Source organism: Eumetopias jubatus, unplaced genomic scaffold (assembly GCF_037043125.1).
Source record: "Eumetopias jubatus isolate StellerSeaLion01/CBP00866 unplaced genomic scaffold, mEumJub1_p1.0 scaffold_9, whole genome shotgun sequence".
Classification (NCBI taxonomy): Eukaryota; Metazoa; Chordata; class Mammalia; order Carnivora; family Otariidae; genus Eumetopias; species Eumetopias jubatus.
Window position 1 is genome coordinate 59,364,635 of NW_028274815.1, and position 15,647 is coordinate 59,380,281.

Consider the following 15,647-nt stretch of genomic DNA (forward strand, 5'->3'; position numbering starts at 1 on the left):
AAAAATTAACTCAAAATGGATTAAAGACCTCAACATAAGACCTGAAACTATAAAACCCCTAAAAGAAAATACAGGAGGAAAGCTTCATGACATTTGATTTGGCAATGATTTCATGGACATAAATGAAAAGCACAGGAAAAAAAGCAAAAATAGACAAATAGAACTACATGAAACTTAAAAACTTCTGTGCAGCAAAAGAAACAATCAACAGAGTGAAAAGACAACCTACGGAATGGGAGAAAATATTTGCAAACCACATATCTGATAAGGGGTTAATATCCAGACGATATAGAGGACTTCTACAACTCAACAACAACAAACCAACACAATTTAGAAATCGACAGAGGACTTCAGTAGACATTTCTCTGAAGAATATACACAAATGGCCAACATGCATATAAAAAGATAATTTCACTAATTATCAGGGAAATGCAAATAAAAACCACAGTGAGATATTACCTCACACCCACTATAATGGCCACTATCAAAAAACCTGAAAATAACTGTTGGGGAAGATGTGGAGAAATTAGAACACTTGGGCACTGTTGGTGGGAATGTAAAATGATGCAGTTGTTATAGAAAACAGTATGGAATTTCCCCCCAAAAATTAAAAATAGAATTACCATATGACCCAGCAATTCCACTTCAGTGTATATACAACAGAATTGAAAATAGGGACTCGAAGTGATTATTTGCAGACCCAGGTTCACTGCTGCATTATTCACAGTAGCCAAGAGGTACAAGTAACCTAAATGTCCATTGACAGATGAATGGGTAAAGAAAATATGGTATATACACACAATGGAATATTATTTAGCCTTTTAAAAAAAGGAAATCCTGCCATATGCTACAACATGGATGAACTTTAAGGATGTTATGCTAAGTGAAATAAGCCAGTCACTAAAAGACAAATTCTGCATGATTCCACTTACATGAGGTATCTAAAATAGTAAAACTCTTAAGAAACAGCAGAATGGTGGTTGCCAGGGGCTTGGGGAAGTGGGCAAAGAGGAGTTGCTGTTCAATGCGCTTAGAGTTTCCATTTTTCAAAATGAGTAAGTTTTAGAGATCTGTTACATAACAATGTGTATATACTTAACACTACTATACACTTAAAGACAGTAAGTTTTATGTATTTGTTTTTTATCACAATAAACTGTATCCACATATGGCATAATCACAAATCAATCCCTAATTTGAAAATTCCAGAGAGTTCCAATGTTAATTGAAATGGAATATTAAATTAAATTGTTAGAGAACTACTTCAATATTATTGCATTCCTAATGACAAATTCAATATTATTGAAGTACTAATAAATATGTTAAAAGATTGTTAAAGAAAGTAGTTCCTTCTGAAGAATGATCATCCAAAGAATAATGGTTCATTTTATGATATACAGAGAATGCTGTTTCAAGCTCATTAAATCCAATGCATTTTTATAGCAATTAACAACATGTGGTTAATTATTATGCAGGATTTGCTATATAATATTAATTGTGATTAACTCATTTTTTATAAGAGGAAATATGTTTGTTTGGGAAGCACAGTACTTTTTATGTTTTATTATAAGTTATACTTTAATAAACTTTGAAATTGTATATGAAAAACAAAGAGTTTTCTAAATAAGTTTTTAAAGTTGGGTCAAAAATATCTTTTAGGGAATAATCTTTGTAGATTTGACATCTACATAAATAAAGTCTGTTCTACATTTAAAACATATATTTGAAGCATCGTCTTTATATAAATCACTATACTTGGCATTGTGAGAAATATAAAAATGAATCGATTCAATCCCTGGACTCAAGATCCCTGTGTTACCAAGGTAATTTAAAGAATTTCTGATTCCTTAAACTGTGTTCCAATGAATTATTTAACTTTGCAACTCTCCTTGATTACTTTCTCAAGAAGCAGTTTAAAGGCTTTCTTCTCATATCAAGGTGGTTCTCAAACATGGGTCAAAGTCGAATTACCTGAGGATCTTTTGGAATATACACATGTGAGGACCACATCCCCAGATTTCTGATTCATAATCTGCAGTGGGACTTGGGCATTTGTGTTTTAAAAAAATGACCACGTGGCTAGGGCTAGGGGTGGGGACTAAGGAATGACTGCAAAAGGGCAGAAGCTTTCTTTTTTAGGGTAATGGAAATATTCTAAAATTAGATTGTGATGATGATTGCACAGCTCTATAAATTTGCTAGAAATTACAGAATTCTGCAATTCAAATAGTGAGTTTTATGGTATGTAAATTATACCTTAATAAAGTAGATAAGAAGGGAAAAAAACCTGTGGGATATAGTCAAAATGTTACTCAGAGGAGTTTTATAGTCTTTTTAGATGCGTCTTTTGATAAGAAAAAGACTGAAAACAAATGAACAGAGCATTCAACATAAGAAACTGGAAAAGAACAAAAACAACAAAAATAGAATAAAGATCAAAACAGAAATTTGATGGAAATAAAAGCTTTAACTCCCAAATTGTTTCTTTAAAAAGAACAACTTAATGAACAAATCTCTAGCAACTCTAATAAAGAAAAAAAGAAAAAACACAATAGTAACACAAATAATAAAATAGAAGTATAACCACAGATACAGGAAATATTAAAAATATTAGAATAGTGTATGCAACTTCATAACAATATACTGAGAAACTAGATGAAATGGAAGAATTTCTAGGAAAATATAAACTTGCCAAATTATATACAAGAAAAGGTAAAAAATAGGTCAATATCCTTAAAATATTTTTAAGTTAGTCAAAGATATTCCTCCCCCAGAAGTTCCAGGCCCAGATGACATTGTGAGTAAATTTTCTCAAAGGTTCAAGGTACAGGTAATTTCTACATCATTTAAGCTGTTTTGGAGTATAGAAAGAAATGAAAATCTGTCAAATTCCTTCTACATGTTTAATATAATGTTTATACCAATATCAGACAAAAATTATACAAAAGAAATGAAACATTCTGGTCTAATCTCATTCATGACTACAGGTACTTAGAACCTAAACTAAATGTACCAGTATAGGAAAACACAACATATCATGATCAAATAGAATTTAGAAATGGAAGAATGGTTCAACATCAGAAAATACAATACTTTAATTCATAACATCAATATAGTGAAGGTCATTTACTCATTTTGATAGAAGAGGCAATACTACCACTTCACAAAAATTTTAGTAACCTAGGAATAGAAATACTTAATTTGATAAAGAGTATCAAGAAGTCAATAGCAAACTTTATATGAAATCTTAAAGCACTAGAGATATAATGTCACTGGAATTAGAAACAAGACAAAAATTCTTGTCATCATTAATATTGTTCAACAATGTTTTGGAAACCCTCACCATTGTAGTAAGGCACATAAACTAGTTTCATTCTCTTTCTCTGTAGGTAGATAGATGCATACACACACACACATACACACACAGGTAATAAGGAGAGAAATACTAGAAAAGATGAAACAAAATGCCATGTTTATGTATCTAAAAAGATACAAAATAATTGATTTAGAAAAAACTATTAAACAGATTTTAGCAAGGAAACAGGTATAAGATCAAAATACAAATTACTAATAGCTTTCATAGATACCAATAGTAACTAATTAGAATCAAAAAGGACCCCATTTGTTTTACCAACAAAACTACCAACTGCAGCAGAATAAACTTATCCAAAAATACACAAGAGATGAAGAAAACTATAAAACTTTCTAGAAAGTATTCTAGAAGACCCAGGAAAAGAGAAAAACATGCTATGATTCAAGACGGGAAGAGGAGATGTTGTAAAGATCACCTCAAATTTAAAAGCTCTAAAAGGATTCTTTTTTTAAAAAAAAGATTTTATTTATTTGACAGAGAGAGACACAGCAAGAGAGGGAACACAAGCAGGGAGAGTGGGAGAGGGAGAAGCAGGCCTCCTACTGAGCAGGAAGCCCTATGCAGGGCTCGATGCGGGGCTCAATCCCAGGACTCTGAGATCATGACCTGAGCTGAAGGCAAATGCTTAAGGACTGAGCCACCCAGGCGCCCCAACTAAAAGGATTCTTTAATGGAAATTGGCAAGGTAATTCCAAGTTTATTTGGTTGAATAGATTATCAATGATTACAAAGCAAATTATAAGAATAAAAATGAGAAGGAACTGAATATTTTAACAAAGCTTACAATAAAGCTATAGTGATTAAAATAGTGTAATATTGTCACAGAAATAGATCAATTCAATAAAATAATGCTCAGAAACAGATACATATGACTTTTAAATTTAGTGTGTGAAAAATATGTCATTTCAAACCATTGTGGAAAGAATGGACTAATCAATAGTTTGAGGTAGACTGGATACCCATTTAGGTGAAAAAATTAGAGTTCTCTTCATACCACACATTTTTAAAAAACTAAATTCCAAAGGAATTAAATAGTGAAATGAAAAAAAGGCAAAACTGTAAAAGTCCTAGAATAAAATATTTAATAATATTGGGAAAGATCTTCCTAAGTAAGGTACAAACCTCAGAAGCCACCCCCCCAAAAAAGCAATGATTGCATAAAAATATAAACCTTCTGTAAAAGAAGTAACAGAGAAAATATTCCTATTCCTAGTACAAGAACACCGCCTATAAATAAATAAAAGGCAATAACCAATTAGAAAAGGGCAAAAAATATGAACAAGTAGTCCACAAAAACCCAAAATGCTAATAAAACCTAATAAACATATGAAAAGATGTTCAGCTTTGCTGGCAATTAGGAAAATGCAAATTAAAAATGAGATTCTATTTTTGTCCATAAAATTACAAAAAGTTAAACATATGGATGAAGTTCAGGTTTGCCTAGGATAAGAGGAAAGAAAACTCATACTTTGTGAAGTGTCACAGTGAATCATGACAGCCTATTTGGAGTGACAAATAATTGTCAAATAATAAATGTCATCACAATGTGCCATAACTATCAAAATAAAAATATATATATATTAAAGATTTATTTATTTATTTGAAAGAGAGCGAGGGAGCTGGAGGGATGGAGCAGAGAGAGACCTAAACAGAGTCCCTGCTGAGCAGGAGCCCAATGCAGGGCTTGATCTCATGATCCTGAGATCACAACCTGAGCCGAAACCAAGAGTCTCACTTAACCGACTGCACCACCCAGGCACCCCTCAAAGTTAAAAACACTTTTAACTCGCAGTTTTAGGTTTGCATTCTATAGAAATACTTGCATAAGTGTGTAAGGTTATATGTATAAGGAATACTATTTGTAATAGCTCAAACTATGAGATCTCAATGTCAACAACAGGAGAATGGTTAAATGGATGCTGAAATAGTTATAAAATGGAAACCCCTCCACCATTTAAAAATCAGAAGTCTGTATTATTATGAATTATTAAGTGAAAAAATTACATAATAATATGTAAAGTAGGACTTCATTTTGTGAAAACAAATAATGTGTATACCTGAGTAGTCTCAAAAAAAGTCTGGAAAGTTACCAAAGATTTGACTGTGTTTGCTTCTTCAGGATGGGTGTGGAAAGAGGTGGAGTGATATTCTAAGTGGTTGGAGATTTTTACTTTCTACATTATAAATTATTTATATATGTGTATGTGATCTATAATTTTGTATTCAATGAGTTACTTTGCAATAAAAAATAATAAAAATAAAATGAACATATACCAAAGAATATGAGAAAAGGGTCAATTGTACAAAAATCTTTTTCACAGAAATTACAATTGACAGCTAGGTAAATGGAAATAAACTGGAACCCCTCTAAATCCTAAACAAGAAGGAATTTGAACCCCAACTCCATTTTTTATGCATATGTATGAATTGCAAACCTACTGCAAAATTTAGGGACTTAACTGACACCAGACCCACACCTATATATTTTCTAGAACAGCCACAAAAAATAGCGGTGCATTCAAAGATTCATGCATTCTGTTTTGGATCTGGGCCCACCTACACAAATGAATAACACCACAGACATTGATGTGTCACCTCTGGAGTTCATCTAGATTATCACCTACGTTTTCATTCCAGGAAAGCTATTCTTCACTCTGAGCTTAGTTGGAGGAGAAAAAGGAGAAGAACAAGGGGAAGAAGAAGGAAAAGAAGTAGGAGGAAGAGGAGTAGGAAGAAAAGAGCTTTGACCTGTAATACAAATATGGTTGTAAAACTGAATAATCACTCCAAAGCACACAGGTATAGGTCTAGAGATCTAGCCTAAAACTGCAAGTATATTTGATCCCAAATTGGACTCCAGATCAACATTAAATAAGGTGGCTTTTGCTTTCACTTTGATGCTGGTAGGCTGGGTCCAAGGACCGCGGGGTCCTGCAGGACCAGTCAAGAGGGTCCTTGGCTTCATGAAGGATGAAAATCAAATGCGAGCCAGCAGGAGATGAAAGCAGAGTTTAGTGAAAATATAGAGAGAGCAGATAACAGACAGAGTGAGTATCCAGGAGACTCAAAAAGGAAAGGAGGGAGTTTCTCCTACATTTGGGGTCTAGGGTTTTTAATGGAGACTGTGGTCTGGTGGACATGTCGTCTCAGGCACCCAGGAACCAGTTAGGACAAAGATGAGAGCCCAGGTGTCATTCCTTGGAGCCAGGGTCTTGGCTTTGATATGTCTAGCTTCTGGCGGTGTGGAATTAGCATATGATGGCTTCCTTCATCATTCTCACTTGGTCATTCTTCAGATTTTATTTATCCTAGAGAACCATTAACTCCTTGTCTCTTATAAGGCCATTTACAATGCATGTGTAAGGTGGGGTGGGGGTGCAGATCCTAGCAAGAATAGAAGCAGGAAAAAGACGCAAAAAGCAGAGTTTTTATGGAATCATTCAGTTTCCCTGTCTCAATTTCAGTAGTTTCTTTAAAAGAGGATATACCTTTTCTACAACTAGATAGATCCAAACAAAGGCCAGAGAGCCATAAAATTTAGTATAATGACAAGATTAATGTACTCGTCTCAAATAATCAGAGATTTGGCATTGTTTTCAGTTCATTGAGCTTCTCTTAAAACTGAGCAACTTGGCTAGAGAAAATTTATTAATTTGGAGTTTGTAATCTAAGGGCAATTGAAGAAACTTATAGCATGAGTAATGTTCATCAAAATTTTTGAATTCCTTTTGTAACTGTGACTTTGTTTCTATTGAATAGTCATATAGTGTTTCAAAATCTGATTTCACTGAACCAAAGGCAGTTCCTCAACATGAAATAAATGAGGACTTCAGGTAACATCTGCAAAATCCACACGGTCAGTTTGAGTCTCAATACCAGTACCTCCTTGAACAACTATGTGATAATATTTGATTTTCCTTTCCCACATTTAAGTTCCATTTCCTCACTTTCTGGCCGCATCAGTAAGAAAATACAATCCTGTGAGCTACCATGGAGATTCTCAAATTATATCTTAGAAGCATTTAATTCCCAAAGACCAAGAGCCAAGAAAACTTCAGTTAAAAAAACAAATCAATTAAGTTTCCTTGTTTTAGCTATTCAACTGCTTTAAAATAAACAAATGTGGGGCGCCTGGGTGGCTCAGTTGGTTGAGCGGAGAACTTCTTGATTTTGTGAGATTGAGCTACGCACAGGGCTCTGCACTCAGCTTGGAGTCTACTTGCCCCTCTCCCTCCCTCTCTGACCCTCCCACCCTGTCCCTCCTCCCACATGTATGCTCTCTCTAAATTAAATAAATAAAATCTTTTAAAAAAATTAAAAGAACTAAATATTGCTTCAAGTTCTTTCAAATATCCCAACTTTGGTGATAATGAAAGGCATTGGGACAAAGAAAATTCACATGCTCCATCACATGGGAAAATTTTAACAAGTTAAAAGCACAAATATCCAGAGACTGAAAAGAAAGAATAAACTGATCAACCCTCTTTTCCTTTGTCTTACAGGTGCCCTATATGTGCCAGATAAGCTCATCTTTATCTGGGGAACATGTAGAACTACGATGAAGTAAAGGGAGATGGAAGAAAATATAATAGTTTAAGAGTATGTCTTATAAAATAATAGGTTTCATATTTGCCAATGGCTGGTGATCTCTGCAGGTAATTACAAAAGAGGATTTCTAAAATATTTGATCTGCAATGGCCCAAAACATATGCATAAGTAGTCAAGCTTCCAAGATAGCTATATTAAAAGCTAATACTCCTTTTGGGTCAGATTGCTTTTAAAATAGCATCATTATCTTATCTCTGCCTGACAAATCTAATTCTTTAATATCCTTTAAAATAGCTGATAAATGGAAAAAAGTCAGAGCCATAGTAATAATTACAATTCATTTTTAAAAGTTTTTATTTTGAAATAATTATAAACTCCTAGGAAGTAGCAACTGTAGTATAAAGAGTCCCATGTACCCTTCATGGTGTCCTCTTCTTTAGCTGTAGTAGAACACCCAAACCAGGAAACTGACATTGGTACATTCCTGCTGATGTACCAATCACAGGTGTATGTTACTCATTTGCTGCCATTTTTGCAACCTGCATTCATTTGTGTATGTGTGTGTGGGGGGTGTAGTTTTATACAATTTAATGTCATGTATAGATCTGTGTAACCACCATTATATCAAATTCAGCAGAATAATTCCCTGGTGCTAACACTTGGTGTTAGTGCTCCCCCCCTCATCCCCTCTGTGTGTGTCATCTGGTTACCACTAACCTCTTTTGAATCTGTTATTTCAAAAACATAATATAAATAGAATCTTACCACATTTAGCCTTTTGTGATTGAGTTTTTTCACCCAGCCTAATGCCCCTGAGGTCCATTCAGGCTGTTTTCATGTACCAATAGTTTATTCCTTTCTATTGCTGAGTAATATTACATTGCATATCATACAGTTTGTTCAATCATTCACCCACAAAAAGAGCATTTCGGCTGTTTCCAGTATTTTGCTAGTCAGAATAAAGCTGCAATGAACATCCTCATACAGGTTTGACGTGAACCTAAGTTTTCATTTTTCAGAGATACACATCCAAGAGTGTGATTGCTGAATTGTATGTTTAGTTTTGTAAGAAAATGCCAAACTGTTTTCCAGAGTGGCTGTACCATTTTAAATTCCTACCTGCAATATATGATAGATCCAACTTCTCTACATCCTGACCAGTAGTATGATTACTTTGAGTGATCATTTTAGTCATTCTGATAGCTGTGTAGTGATATCAAATGGATGACAATGTTGAACATCTTTTCATGTCATTATTTGCCATCCCTACATCCTCTTCTGTGAAATCCTTTCATGTCTTTTACCCATTTTATAATTGGATTTTTTTTTTTTACTGTTGAGTTTTGAGAGTTTAAATACACACACACACACTTATTAGATGTAAGGCTTTTAGCGGATATGTGGTTTGCAAATATTTTCTCCCACAAACTCATTTTTATAAAACAAAAATTGGAATTGGACCATAGGTGGAAGGACATTTGATTTTGTAGAAAAGGATTACACTAAAAACTATATGATTTTGATGTAAAACTTCCCCAAAGAGAGACAGGCACTCTCATATATAACTGGTGGAAGTGTACACTGGTTCAACCTTTCTGAAGGGCAGTTGGACAAAATGGATCTCAAAGTATATGCTATAGATTCTCTTTTTAAAAATATATGCATTGGGGCACCTGGGTGGCTCAGCTGGTTGAGCATCTGACTCTTGATCTCAGCTCAGGTCTTGATCTCAGGGTTGTGAGTTCAAGCCCTGCATTGCGCTCCACGCTGGGCAAGGAGCCCGCTTTAAAAAAAATGGCAGGGGCACCTGGGTGGTTCAGTCAGTTAAGCATCTACCTTTGGCTCAGGGTCCTGGGATAGAGCCCCACTCAGCAGGAAGTCTGCTTCTCCCTCTCTCTCTGCCCCTCCCCCACTCATGCTCGTGCACTCTCTCTCAAATAAATAAATAAAATCTTAAAGAAAAAAAAATATATATATACACACACACACACATACATGCATAGAAAAAATTCTGGAAGTATATATTCAACTATTAAAGTATATAATAGTTTTTTCTAGATAATGATTTAAACATTTTCTTTTCTATAATGAGTATTTCTTACAATTTTTTTCAAAAGTTTCTTTAAAAAGCTTTCTTTCAAAAGTTTTTCTTTAAAATGTGATAACTAGCTATCACTTATTTTTTTTGTTTTTTTATAAAGATTTTATTTACTTATTTGAGAGAGAGAGAAAGAGCACAAGGGGAGGGCCAGAGGCAAAAGGGGAGAGAATCTCAAGGAGACTCCCTGCCAAGAGTGGAGCCCAACAGGGGGCTTGATCTCAGGACCCTGAGATCATGACCTAAGCAGAAACCAAGAGTTGGTTGCTCAACTGACTGTGCCACCCAGGTACCCCAGGATTTTTGTTTTTTTAAAGATGTATTTGTTTGACAGAGAAAGAGAGAGAGAGCTTGAGCAGGAGGGGCAGAGGTAGAGGTGAAAGGGAGAGAGAGAGTCCCAAGCAGACTCCATGTGAGCTTGGAGCCCGATACGGTGCTTAATCTCACAACCTGGAGATCACTACCTGAGCTGAAACCAAGAATAGGATGTTCAACCGACTGTGCTACCCAGGCACCCTTGTTTTTTTGTTTTTTTAAGTAAACTCTATGCCAAACGTGGAGTTCGAACTCAGGACTCTAAGATCAAGAGTCACATGCTCTACCGACTGACCAGCCAGACACCCCCCAGCTACCACCATTGAGTTCTGATATGTGCTAAGTGCTTTATAGACATTACCTAATTTAATTTTTGAAATGACCTTATGAGGCAGGTCCTGTTATTCTTACTTTACAAATGAAGAAGTTGAAGCCCAGAGATATTAAAAAAAAAAAAAAAACTTTTAAAATGTCATGGCCAGGGAGGTGGTGGGGCGGTGGGCTGGATGGGTGATGGGTATTAGGGAGGGCACGTGTTATGATGAGCACTGGGTGTTGAATGTAAGTGATGAATCACTGAATTCTACTCCAGAAACCAATACTGCACTGTAAGTTAACTGACTAGAATTTTAATAAATTTTTTTTTAAATGTCATGGCCAGAAAGTGGTACTAAAATGTAAATGCTATGAGATTGAGCATGTTGTCTGTTTTGTGTACTGTTGTATCCCTAGGATCTAGAACTCACTAAATATTTTTAAATGAATAATAGGCAGAACGAGGCTTTGTACCCAAATATGTCTTACTCCAAAACCTCTGTCCAAACTCTAAACCAACACTCCAAAGCCCTTCTGCAATTTATGACCTTGGTAAATGTGTTCCTTCACCTTTAATTTACTTCATTTAAAATAGTTAGAAATGACCCCCCAAAATGAGAAATGTATGCAGATTATGAGGATGCTATAGGAAATATGAAGTCACATGATAGATAACTGTGTTACCTTAGTCAATAAATAAATTGACATTTACATTTTATTTAACATGGTGCTTGTAGCCATTGCTAGGAAAATTTGGATATTTGACACATGTTATGAATTCAATTCTGAATTCATTATACTATTATTTCTATGGGAAAACTCAGCTTATCTCATATAATTTTGACTTCTAGTAGCTTTTTCTAGAAGCACAGCACATTGGAAGAATGAATATTTTTGATATTAGTATTCAAAATCATAATTTATTCCTTAGTAGCTACATAGCCTTTTAAATCAGCATGAAATATGATTTTTGGAAGAAACCTGACATTCAAACTATAATTTTGTGATAGGTATAGCAATGTCAACCTGAATTAGAATAGTTTCAACTTATGACAAACATCTTATTTCCAGTTCCTGATTAAGTTTTACTAATAGAACCATAATATCATAATTACTAGATCTCAGCCAAGAGACCAAGAAGCATAAGTTAGTCAAGTTATTAAATTTATGAAAGGCCAAGTTTTTCATACAGCACTGTTAGATCCCAAACTTTCTGTCATTGCTGTTGGCCCACTCAGTTTTGCTGGCTAGGTTAAGGCATGAAGAGAGTATTTTAAGATGATCTTACTAGAGACATGCTCTCTATCATCATTTTGACTTAATATTGTTTTGGGAGTTCAGGCCAGTGTAAGGAGTGAGATGAAACAAAACTAAAAGAGAGAAATAGTGGAAGAAACAAAAACATCACTATTCGAAGACAATTGATATGTATCTAACAAAATGCCCAAGGAATCTGCTAGAATTTTTAGGCTTAATAGAATAATAAATGGCCAGATAAAATATAAAATATAAAAAAGCCATTAAGATTCTTGAATACCAATAATTACACACTAGAAAAGCTTAATTTAAAAAAGAGATCTAATTTATAATAGCAATAAAATATAAAGAGAAATAGACTTAAGAAGTGTTTATTAAAAGAATAAAACTTATTGGGCAGTAACATCTAGAAAGAATAAAATACTGTAAAGATATCAATTCTTAATGTTATTTTTAAATCTAGTACAATCCTAATCAAAATAAACATGGACTTCTCTTTAAATTTAAAGAATGTTATAATATTCAGTAAGGAGGCGAGGATAAGAAAAATATTCTAAAAATGAGAAAGGAAAGAGCAAATGAAACAGAAATATAAGTCAGTGAAACAGAAGAGAAGCCTCAGAAATAAGCCCAGTTGTATATAAGGATTAAGAAATGACCAAGTGATGGGGCGCCTGGGTGGCTCAGTCATTAAGTGTCTGCCTTCGGCTCATGTCATGATCCCAGGGTCCTGGGATCGAGCAATGCATTGGGCTCCCTGCTCAGCAGGAAGCCTGCTTCTCCCTCTCCCACTCCCCCTGCTTGTGTTTCCTCTCTCGCTGTGTCTCTCTCTGTCAAATAAATAAAATCTTAAAAAAAAAAAAAAAAGAAATGACCAAGTGCAATACAAAACAACAGAGATTATTTTTAAATACACATTTGTGGAAATCATTCATTAGAAATTTGAATTAAATTATTTTAGATAAAATATTTCATAACACTCCCCCAAATATATTCCAGAAGTTTTAAGTAACTAAATACCTTTAAACAATAAATAAGCGAATAAACGAGTGAGCGAAGGTTGATCAAATCTCAAGAGATATGATCATTTTCTTTGAATTTGAAGCAATAAAAGAAATTACAAGGGGAGAGATCATGGTTTCATACCTAATTTTAAAAACATTTATTCAACTTAAAAATAGGAAAACTAGGTAGAAATTAAAGAATTATGTTAAATTGTTAGGTTACTGGAACTTGTATGGCCTGTTGTATCTTCTGCACCTTGCATAGTGCCGGGCACATAGTAAATGTTCAATAGATATTTGTTGAACAAATATTGCAATAATTAACTAAGTAGACGTTGATTAATTCTATAAGACAAGGAAGTGACCCTAGAGTCCAATTAGCCAGCTGCAGCTAGGAATGAGGAGCGCAAATTAATTTCTTTGGCCCAGATGCATAAGAACCCTGGACAGGAGGCTGCCTAATCAGCTGTGGAATGGACAAGAGATGGGGACAACAGGTGGGCTGTGGAGTGCTCTCAGGCCAAATCATGTCATACTATATGCATTAGCTGTTGGAGGGTGATAGCAGCCAGCAGGCCACACTGGTCTGGGACAATCAACAAATGAATGGCTTGACTCAATCAAGAAATCTTGTTCAACTTGGGAGGCCGAGAGACCAGGGTGCTGAATGACAGGACTTATAAACAGCAGACTGAGCTGCTAAACAAAGGGTGATTGTATTTGGAGAGAAGAAAGAGAGGACCACATACTTCTTGTCAGTCTTTTTCTAGGATAATTATTCAATGGAGTGAAGCCTCCTTAAGCACTCAGACTTGATGGTTGCTGCATTTTCCATGTGAGACAGTCAGATGGATTTTAACATCCGTAGATGATTGTTCCCAGTGTATAGTGAAGGAAACATTCATTCAAAATTGTTCAGTAGTAAGGGAGTAATGCAGTAAGGTGTTCTGCATTATTTTCTGTCTACTTGGTGCTAATGGCTCACAGCAGTCAATACATTTTTGCTGAATCAGTAAATGAGTTGAGCATCATTTGGATAAAGCTAAAAAATGATGTGTGGTTTTGTCAAGATCTTGCTTTCCTCTTTGTCACTGGAAACTAGTGTTGGAAACATAGAGAACTAGTCTAATATTTGCTAATGTTGTGAATCTGTGTTTCCATCTTTTTAGCCCTGTTTTCCCAGAGTGATGAAAATAAACACGTTGACAGAAATTAGGAGCACCAAACTGTCCATCTTCACGGCATGTCTGGATCCAGGGTTTCTCTGCTGTAATGAGGCCCCCATAGGCTTATCCAGAACAATTGCCCATCTGTCACCTAGATTGGAGGATAGTCAGTCCTTCAAGATGAGTAGAAATATTTTTTGCTATTATCACTTGACCAGCAGACAGGTTACTTGATGCACTGGACCAAATAAGTTGGCAAAGTCATTCATTTCCTAGCTTCCCCATAGCAACTTCCTGAGTACAATGAGGAAAGAAGAGCAGATTTTTAAAAAACTATTTGTGAAATAGCTGGTAATGACAGGACCAGTGTTTAGCACATTTAAAATCGGTATTTCTACATAGTGGCAGGATGAGAGAAACTTTTATGTCAAATATTTTTAACTTCATGATCAAATTGGAACAATATCAAAAGTGATTGTCATCTGAGGCGGTAGAATTCAATTTTCCTTGCATTATGGAGATTTCTCTGAGCAGACCCAGGTTAAACTATTGCTTTGAGGTTGATGACACATTTGATTCCTTGTGCCAACAATGACTTCAGCCTGATGGCAACCTTTACAAATTGCTTCCTGTAAATTCTTTGTGAGAATAACAAGCAATTCATTTTGCTTGAGAGTGACTTTTAGCTAAGGGACTCCACCCAGCAATCTGGATTTAATAAAACAAAATACACTACGGTATTACAAACATATTTTTTGAAATGTAAGTTCCCCACATAAGTTTTTGTAAAAGCAAAGCATTTTCATTTTTTACTCAGCGAGAGCCAGATGGATCCTAATGCATAGCGGGCCAACTATTAGTTTATCTGGTCAGTTGGTGGGGAAGAATGGTAGGGGAGGGAAGGCCAGTGAAGAGCCACATGTGTGTGTGTTCATGTAAGATATTCAAGTTAATATTTACAAAAGTCTTTAAAGCCACAACCAGAACAATGCTTGGTCATTCAACCATTCATTCATTCACTTATTCAGCACACAGTACTTACTGAGCAACAGGAACTGTTGTAGGCTCTGGAGGGTACCATAGTTGAAGAAAACAGACAATACTTTTGCTCTCATGGAACTTATATTCTAGTGAGGGAAGACACAAAATAAGCCAAAAATTACCCAAAGAAAAAAGTTTTTAAAGAAAACTCCATGTTTTTAATGGGCAAGGTATAGGAATTATTTGTTTACAGAAGAGTATTAGGAGAATGTTTGTCTTTGTGACTGGTAGTAGATAAAACCATATTAGTAAATATTTAAGCTTGGATTGTTCAGACACTGTGTATATAATTTATGACCTTGTTCCTGAACTCAGAGAGCTTACAATTCCAATTTGCAAGGTGTTCCTGTACATCATGTAGACAAAAAGGAAAGGAAGAACCAGCAGGTATTTTGTATACTATCTGAATCAGAACTACCTTGCCTTCACAGTCACAGTCAGTATGAAGTAGATTTAAAATCCTTGGGCCTCTTGGAACTTAAATAAGAATTCTTTGACACTGTGTGTCTTCTCCTATTTGGTAAAAAACA

The 15,647-nt window shown here is 35.0% G+C and overlaps 1 protein-coding gene across 10 annotated transcripts in view; it reads right to left on the minus strand.

Moving 5' to 3' along the window:
- EHBP1 (EH domain binding protein 1) overlaps positions 1–15,647 on the minus strand; it is a 709,442-nt gene that overhangs the window by 391,126 nt on the left and 302,669 nt on the right. For all 10 annotated transcript variants that reach the window (XM_088026509.1, XM_088026513.1, XM_088026508.1 and 7 more), the window contains one exon: positions 15,119–15,203. The gene's annotated coding sequence lies outside the window, so the exon portion shown is untranslated. The remainder of the gene's footprint in view (positions 1–15,118; positions 15,204–15,647) is intronic.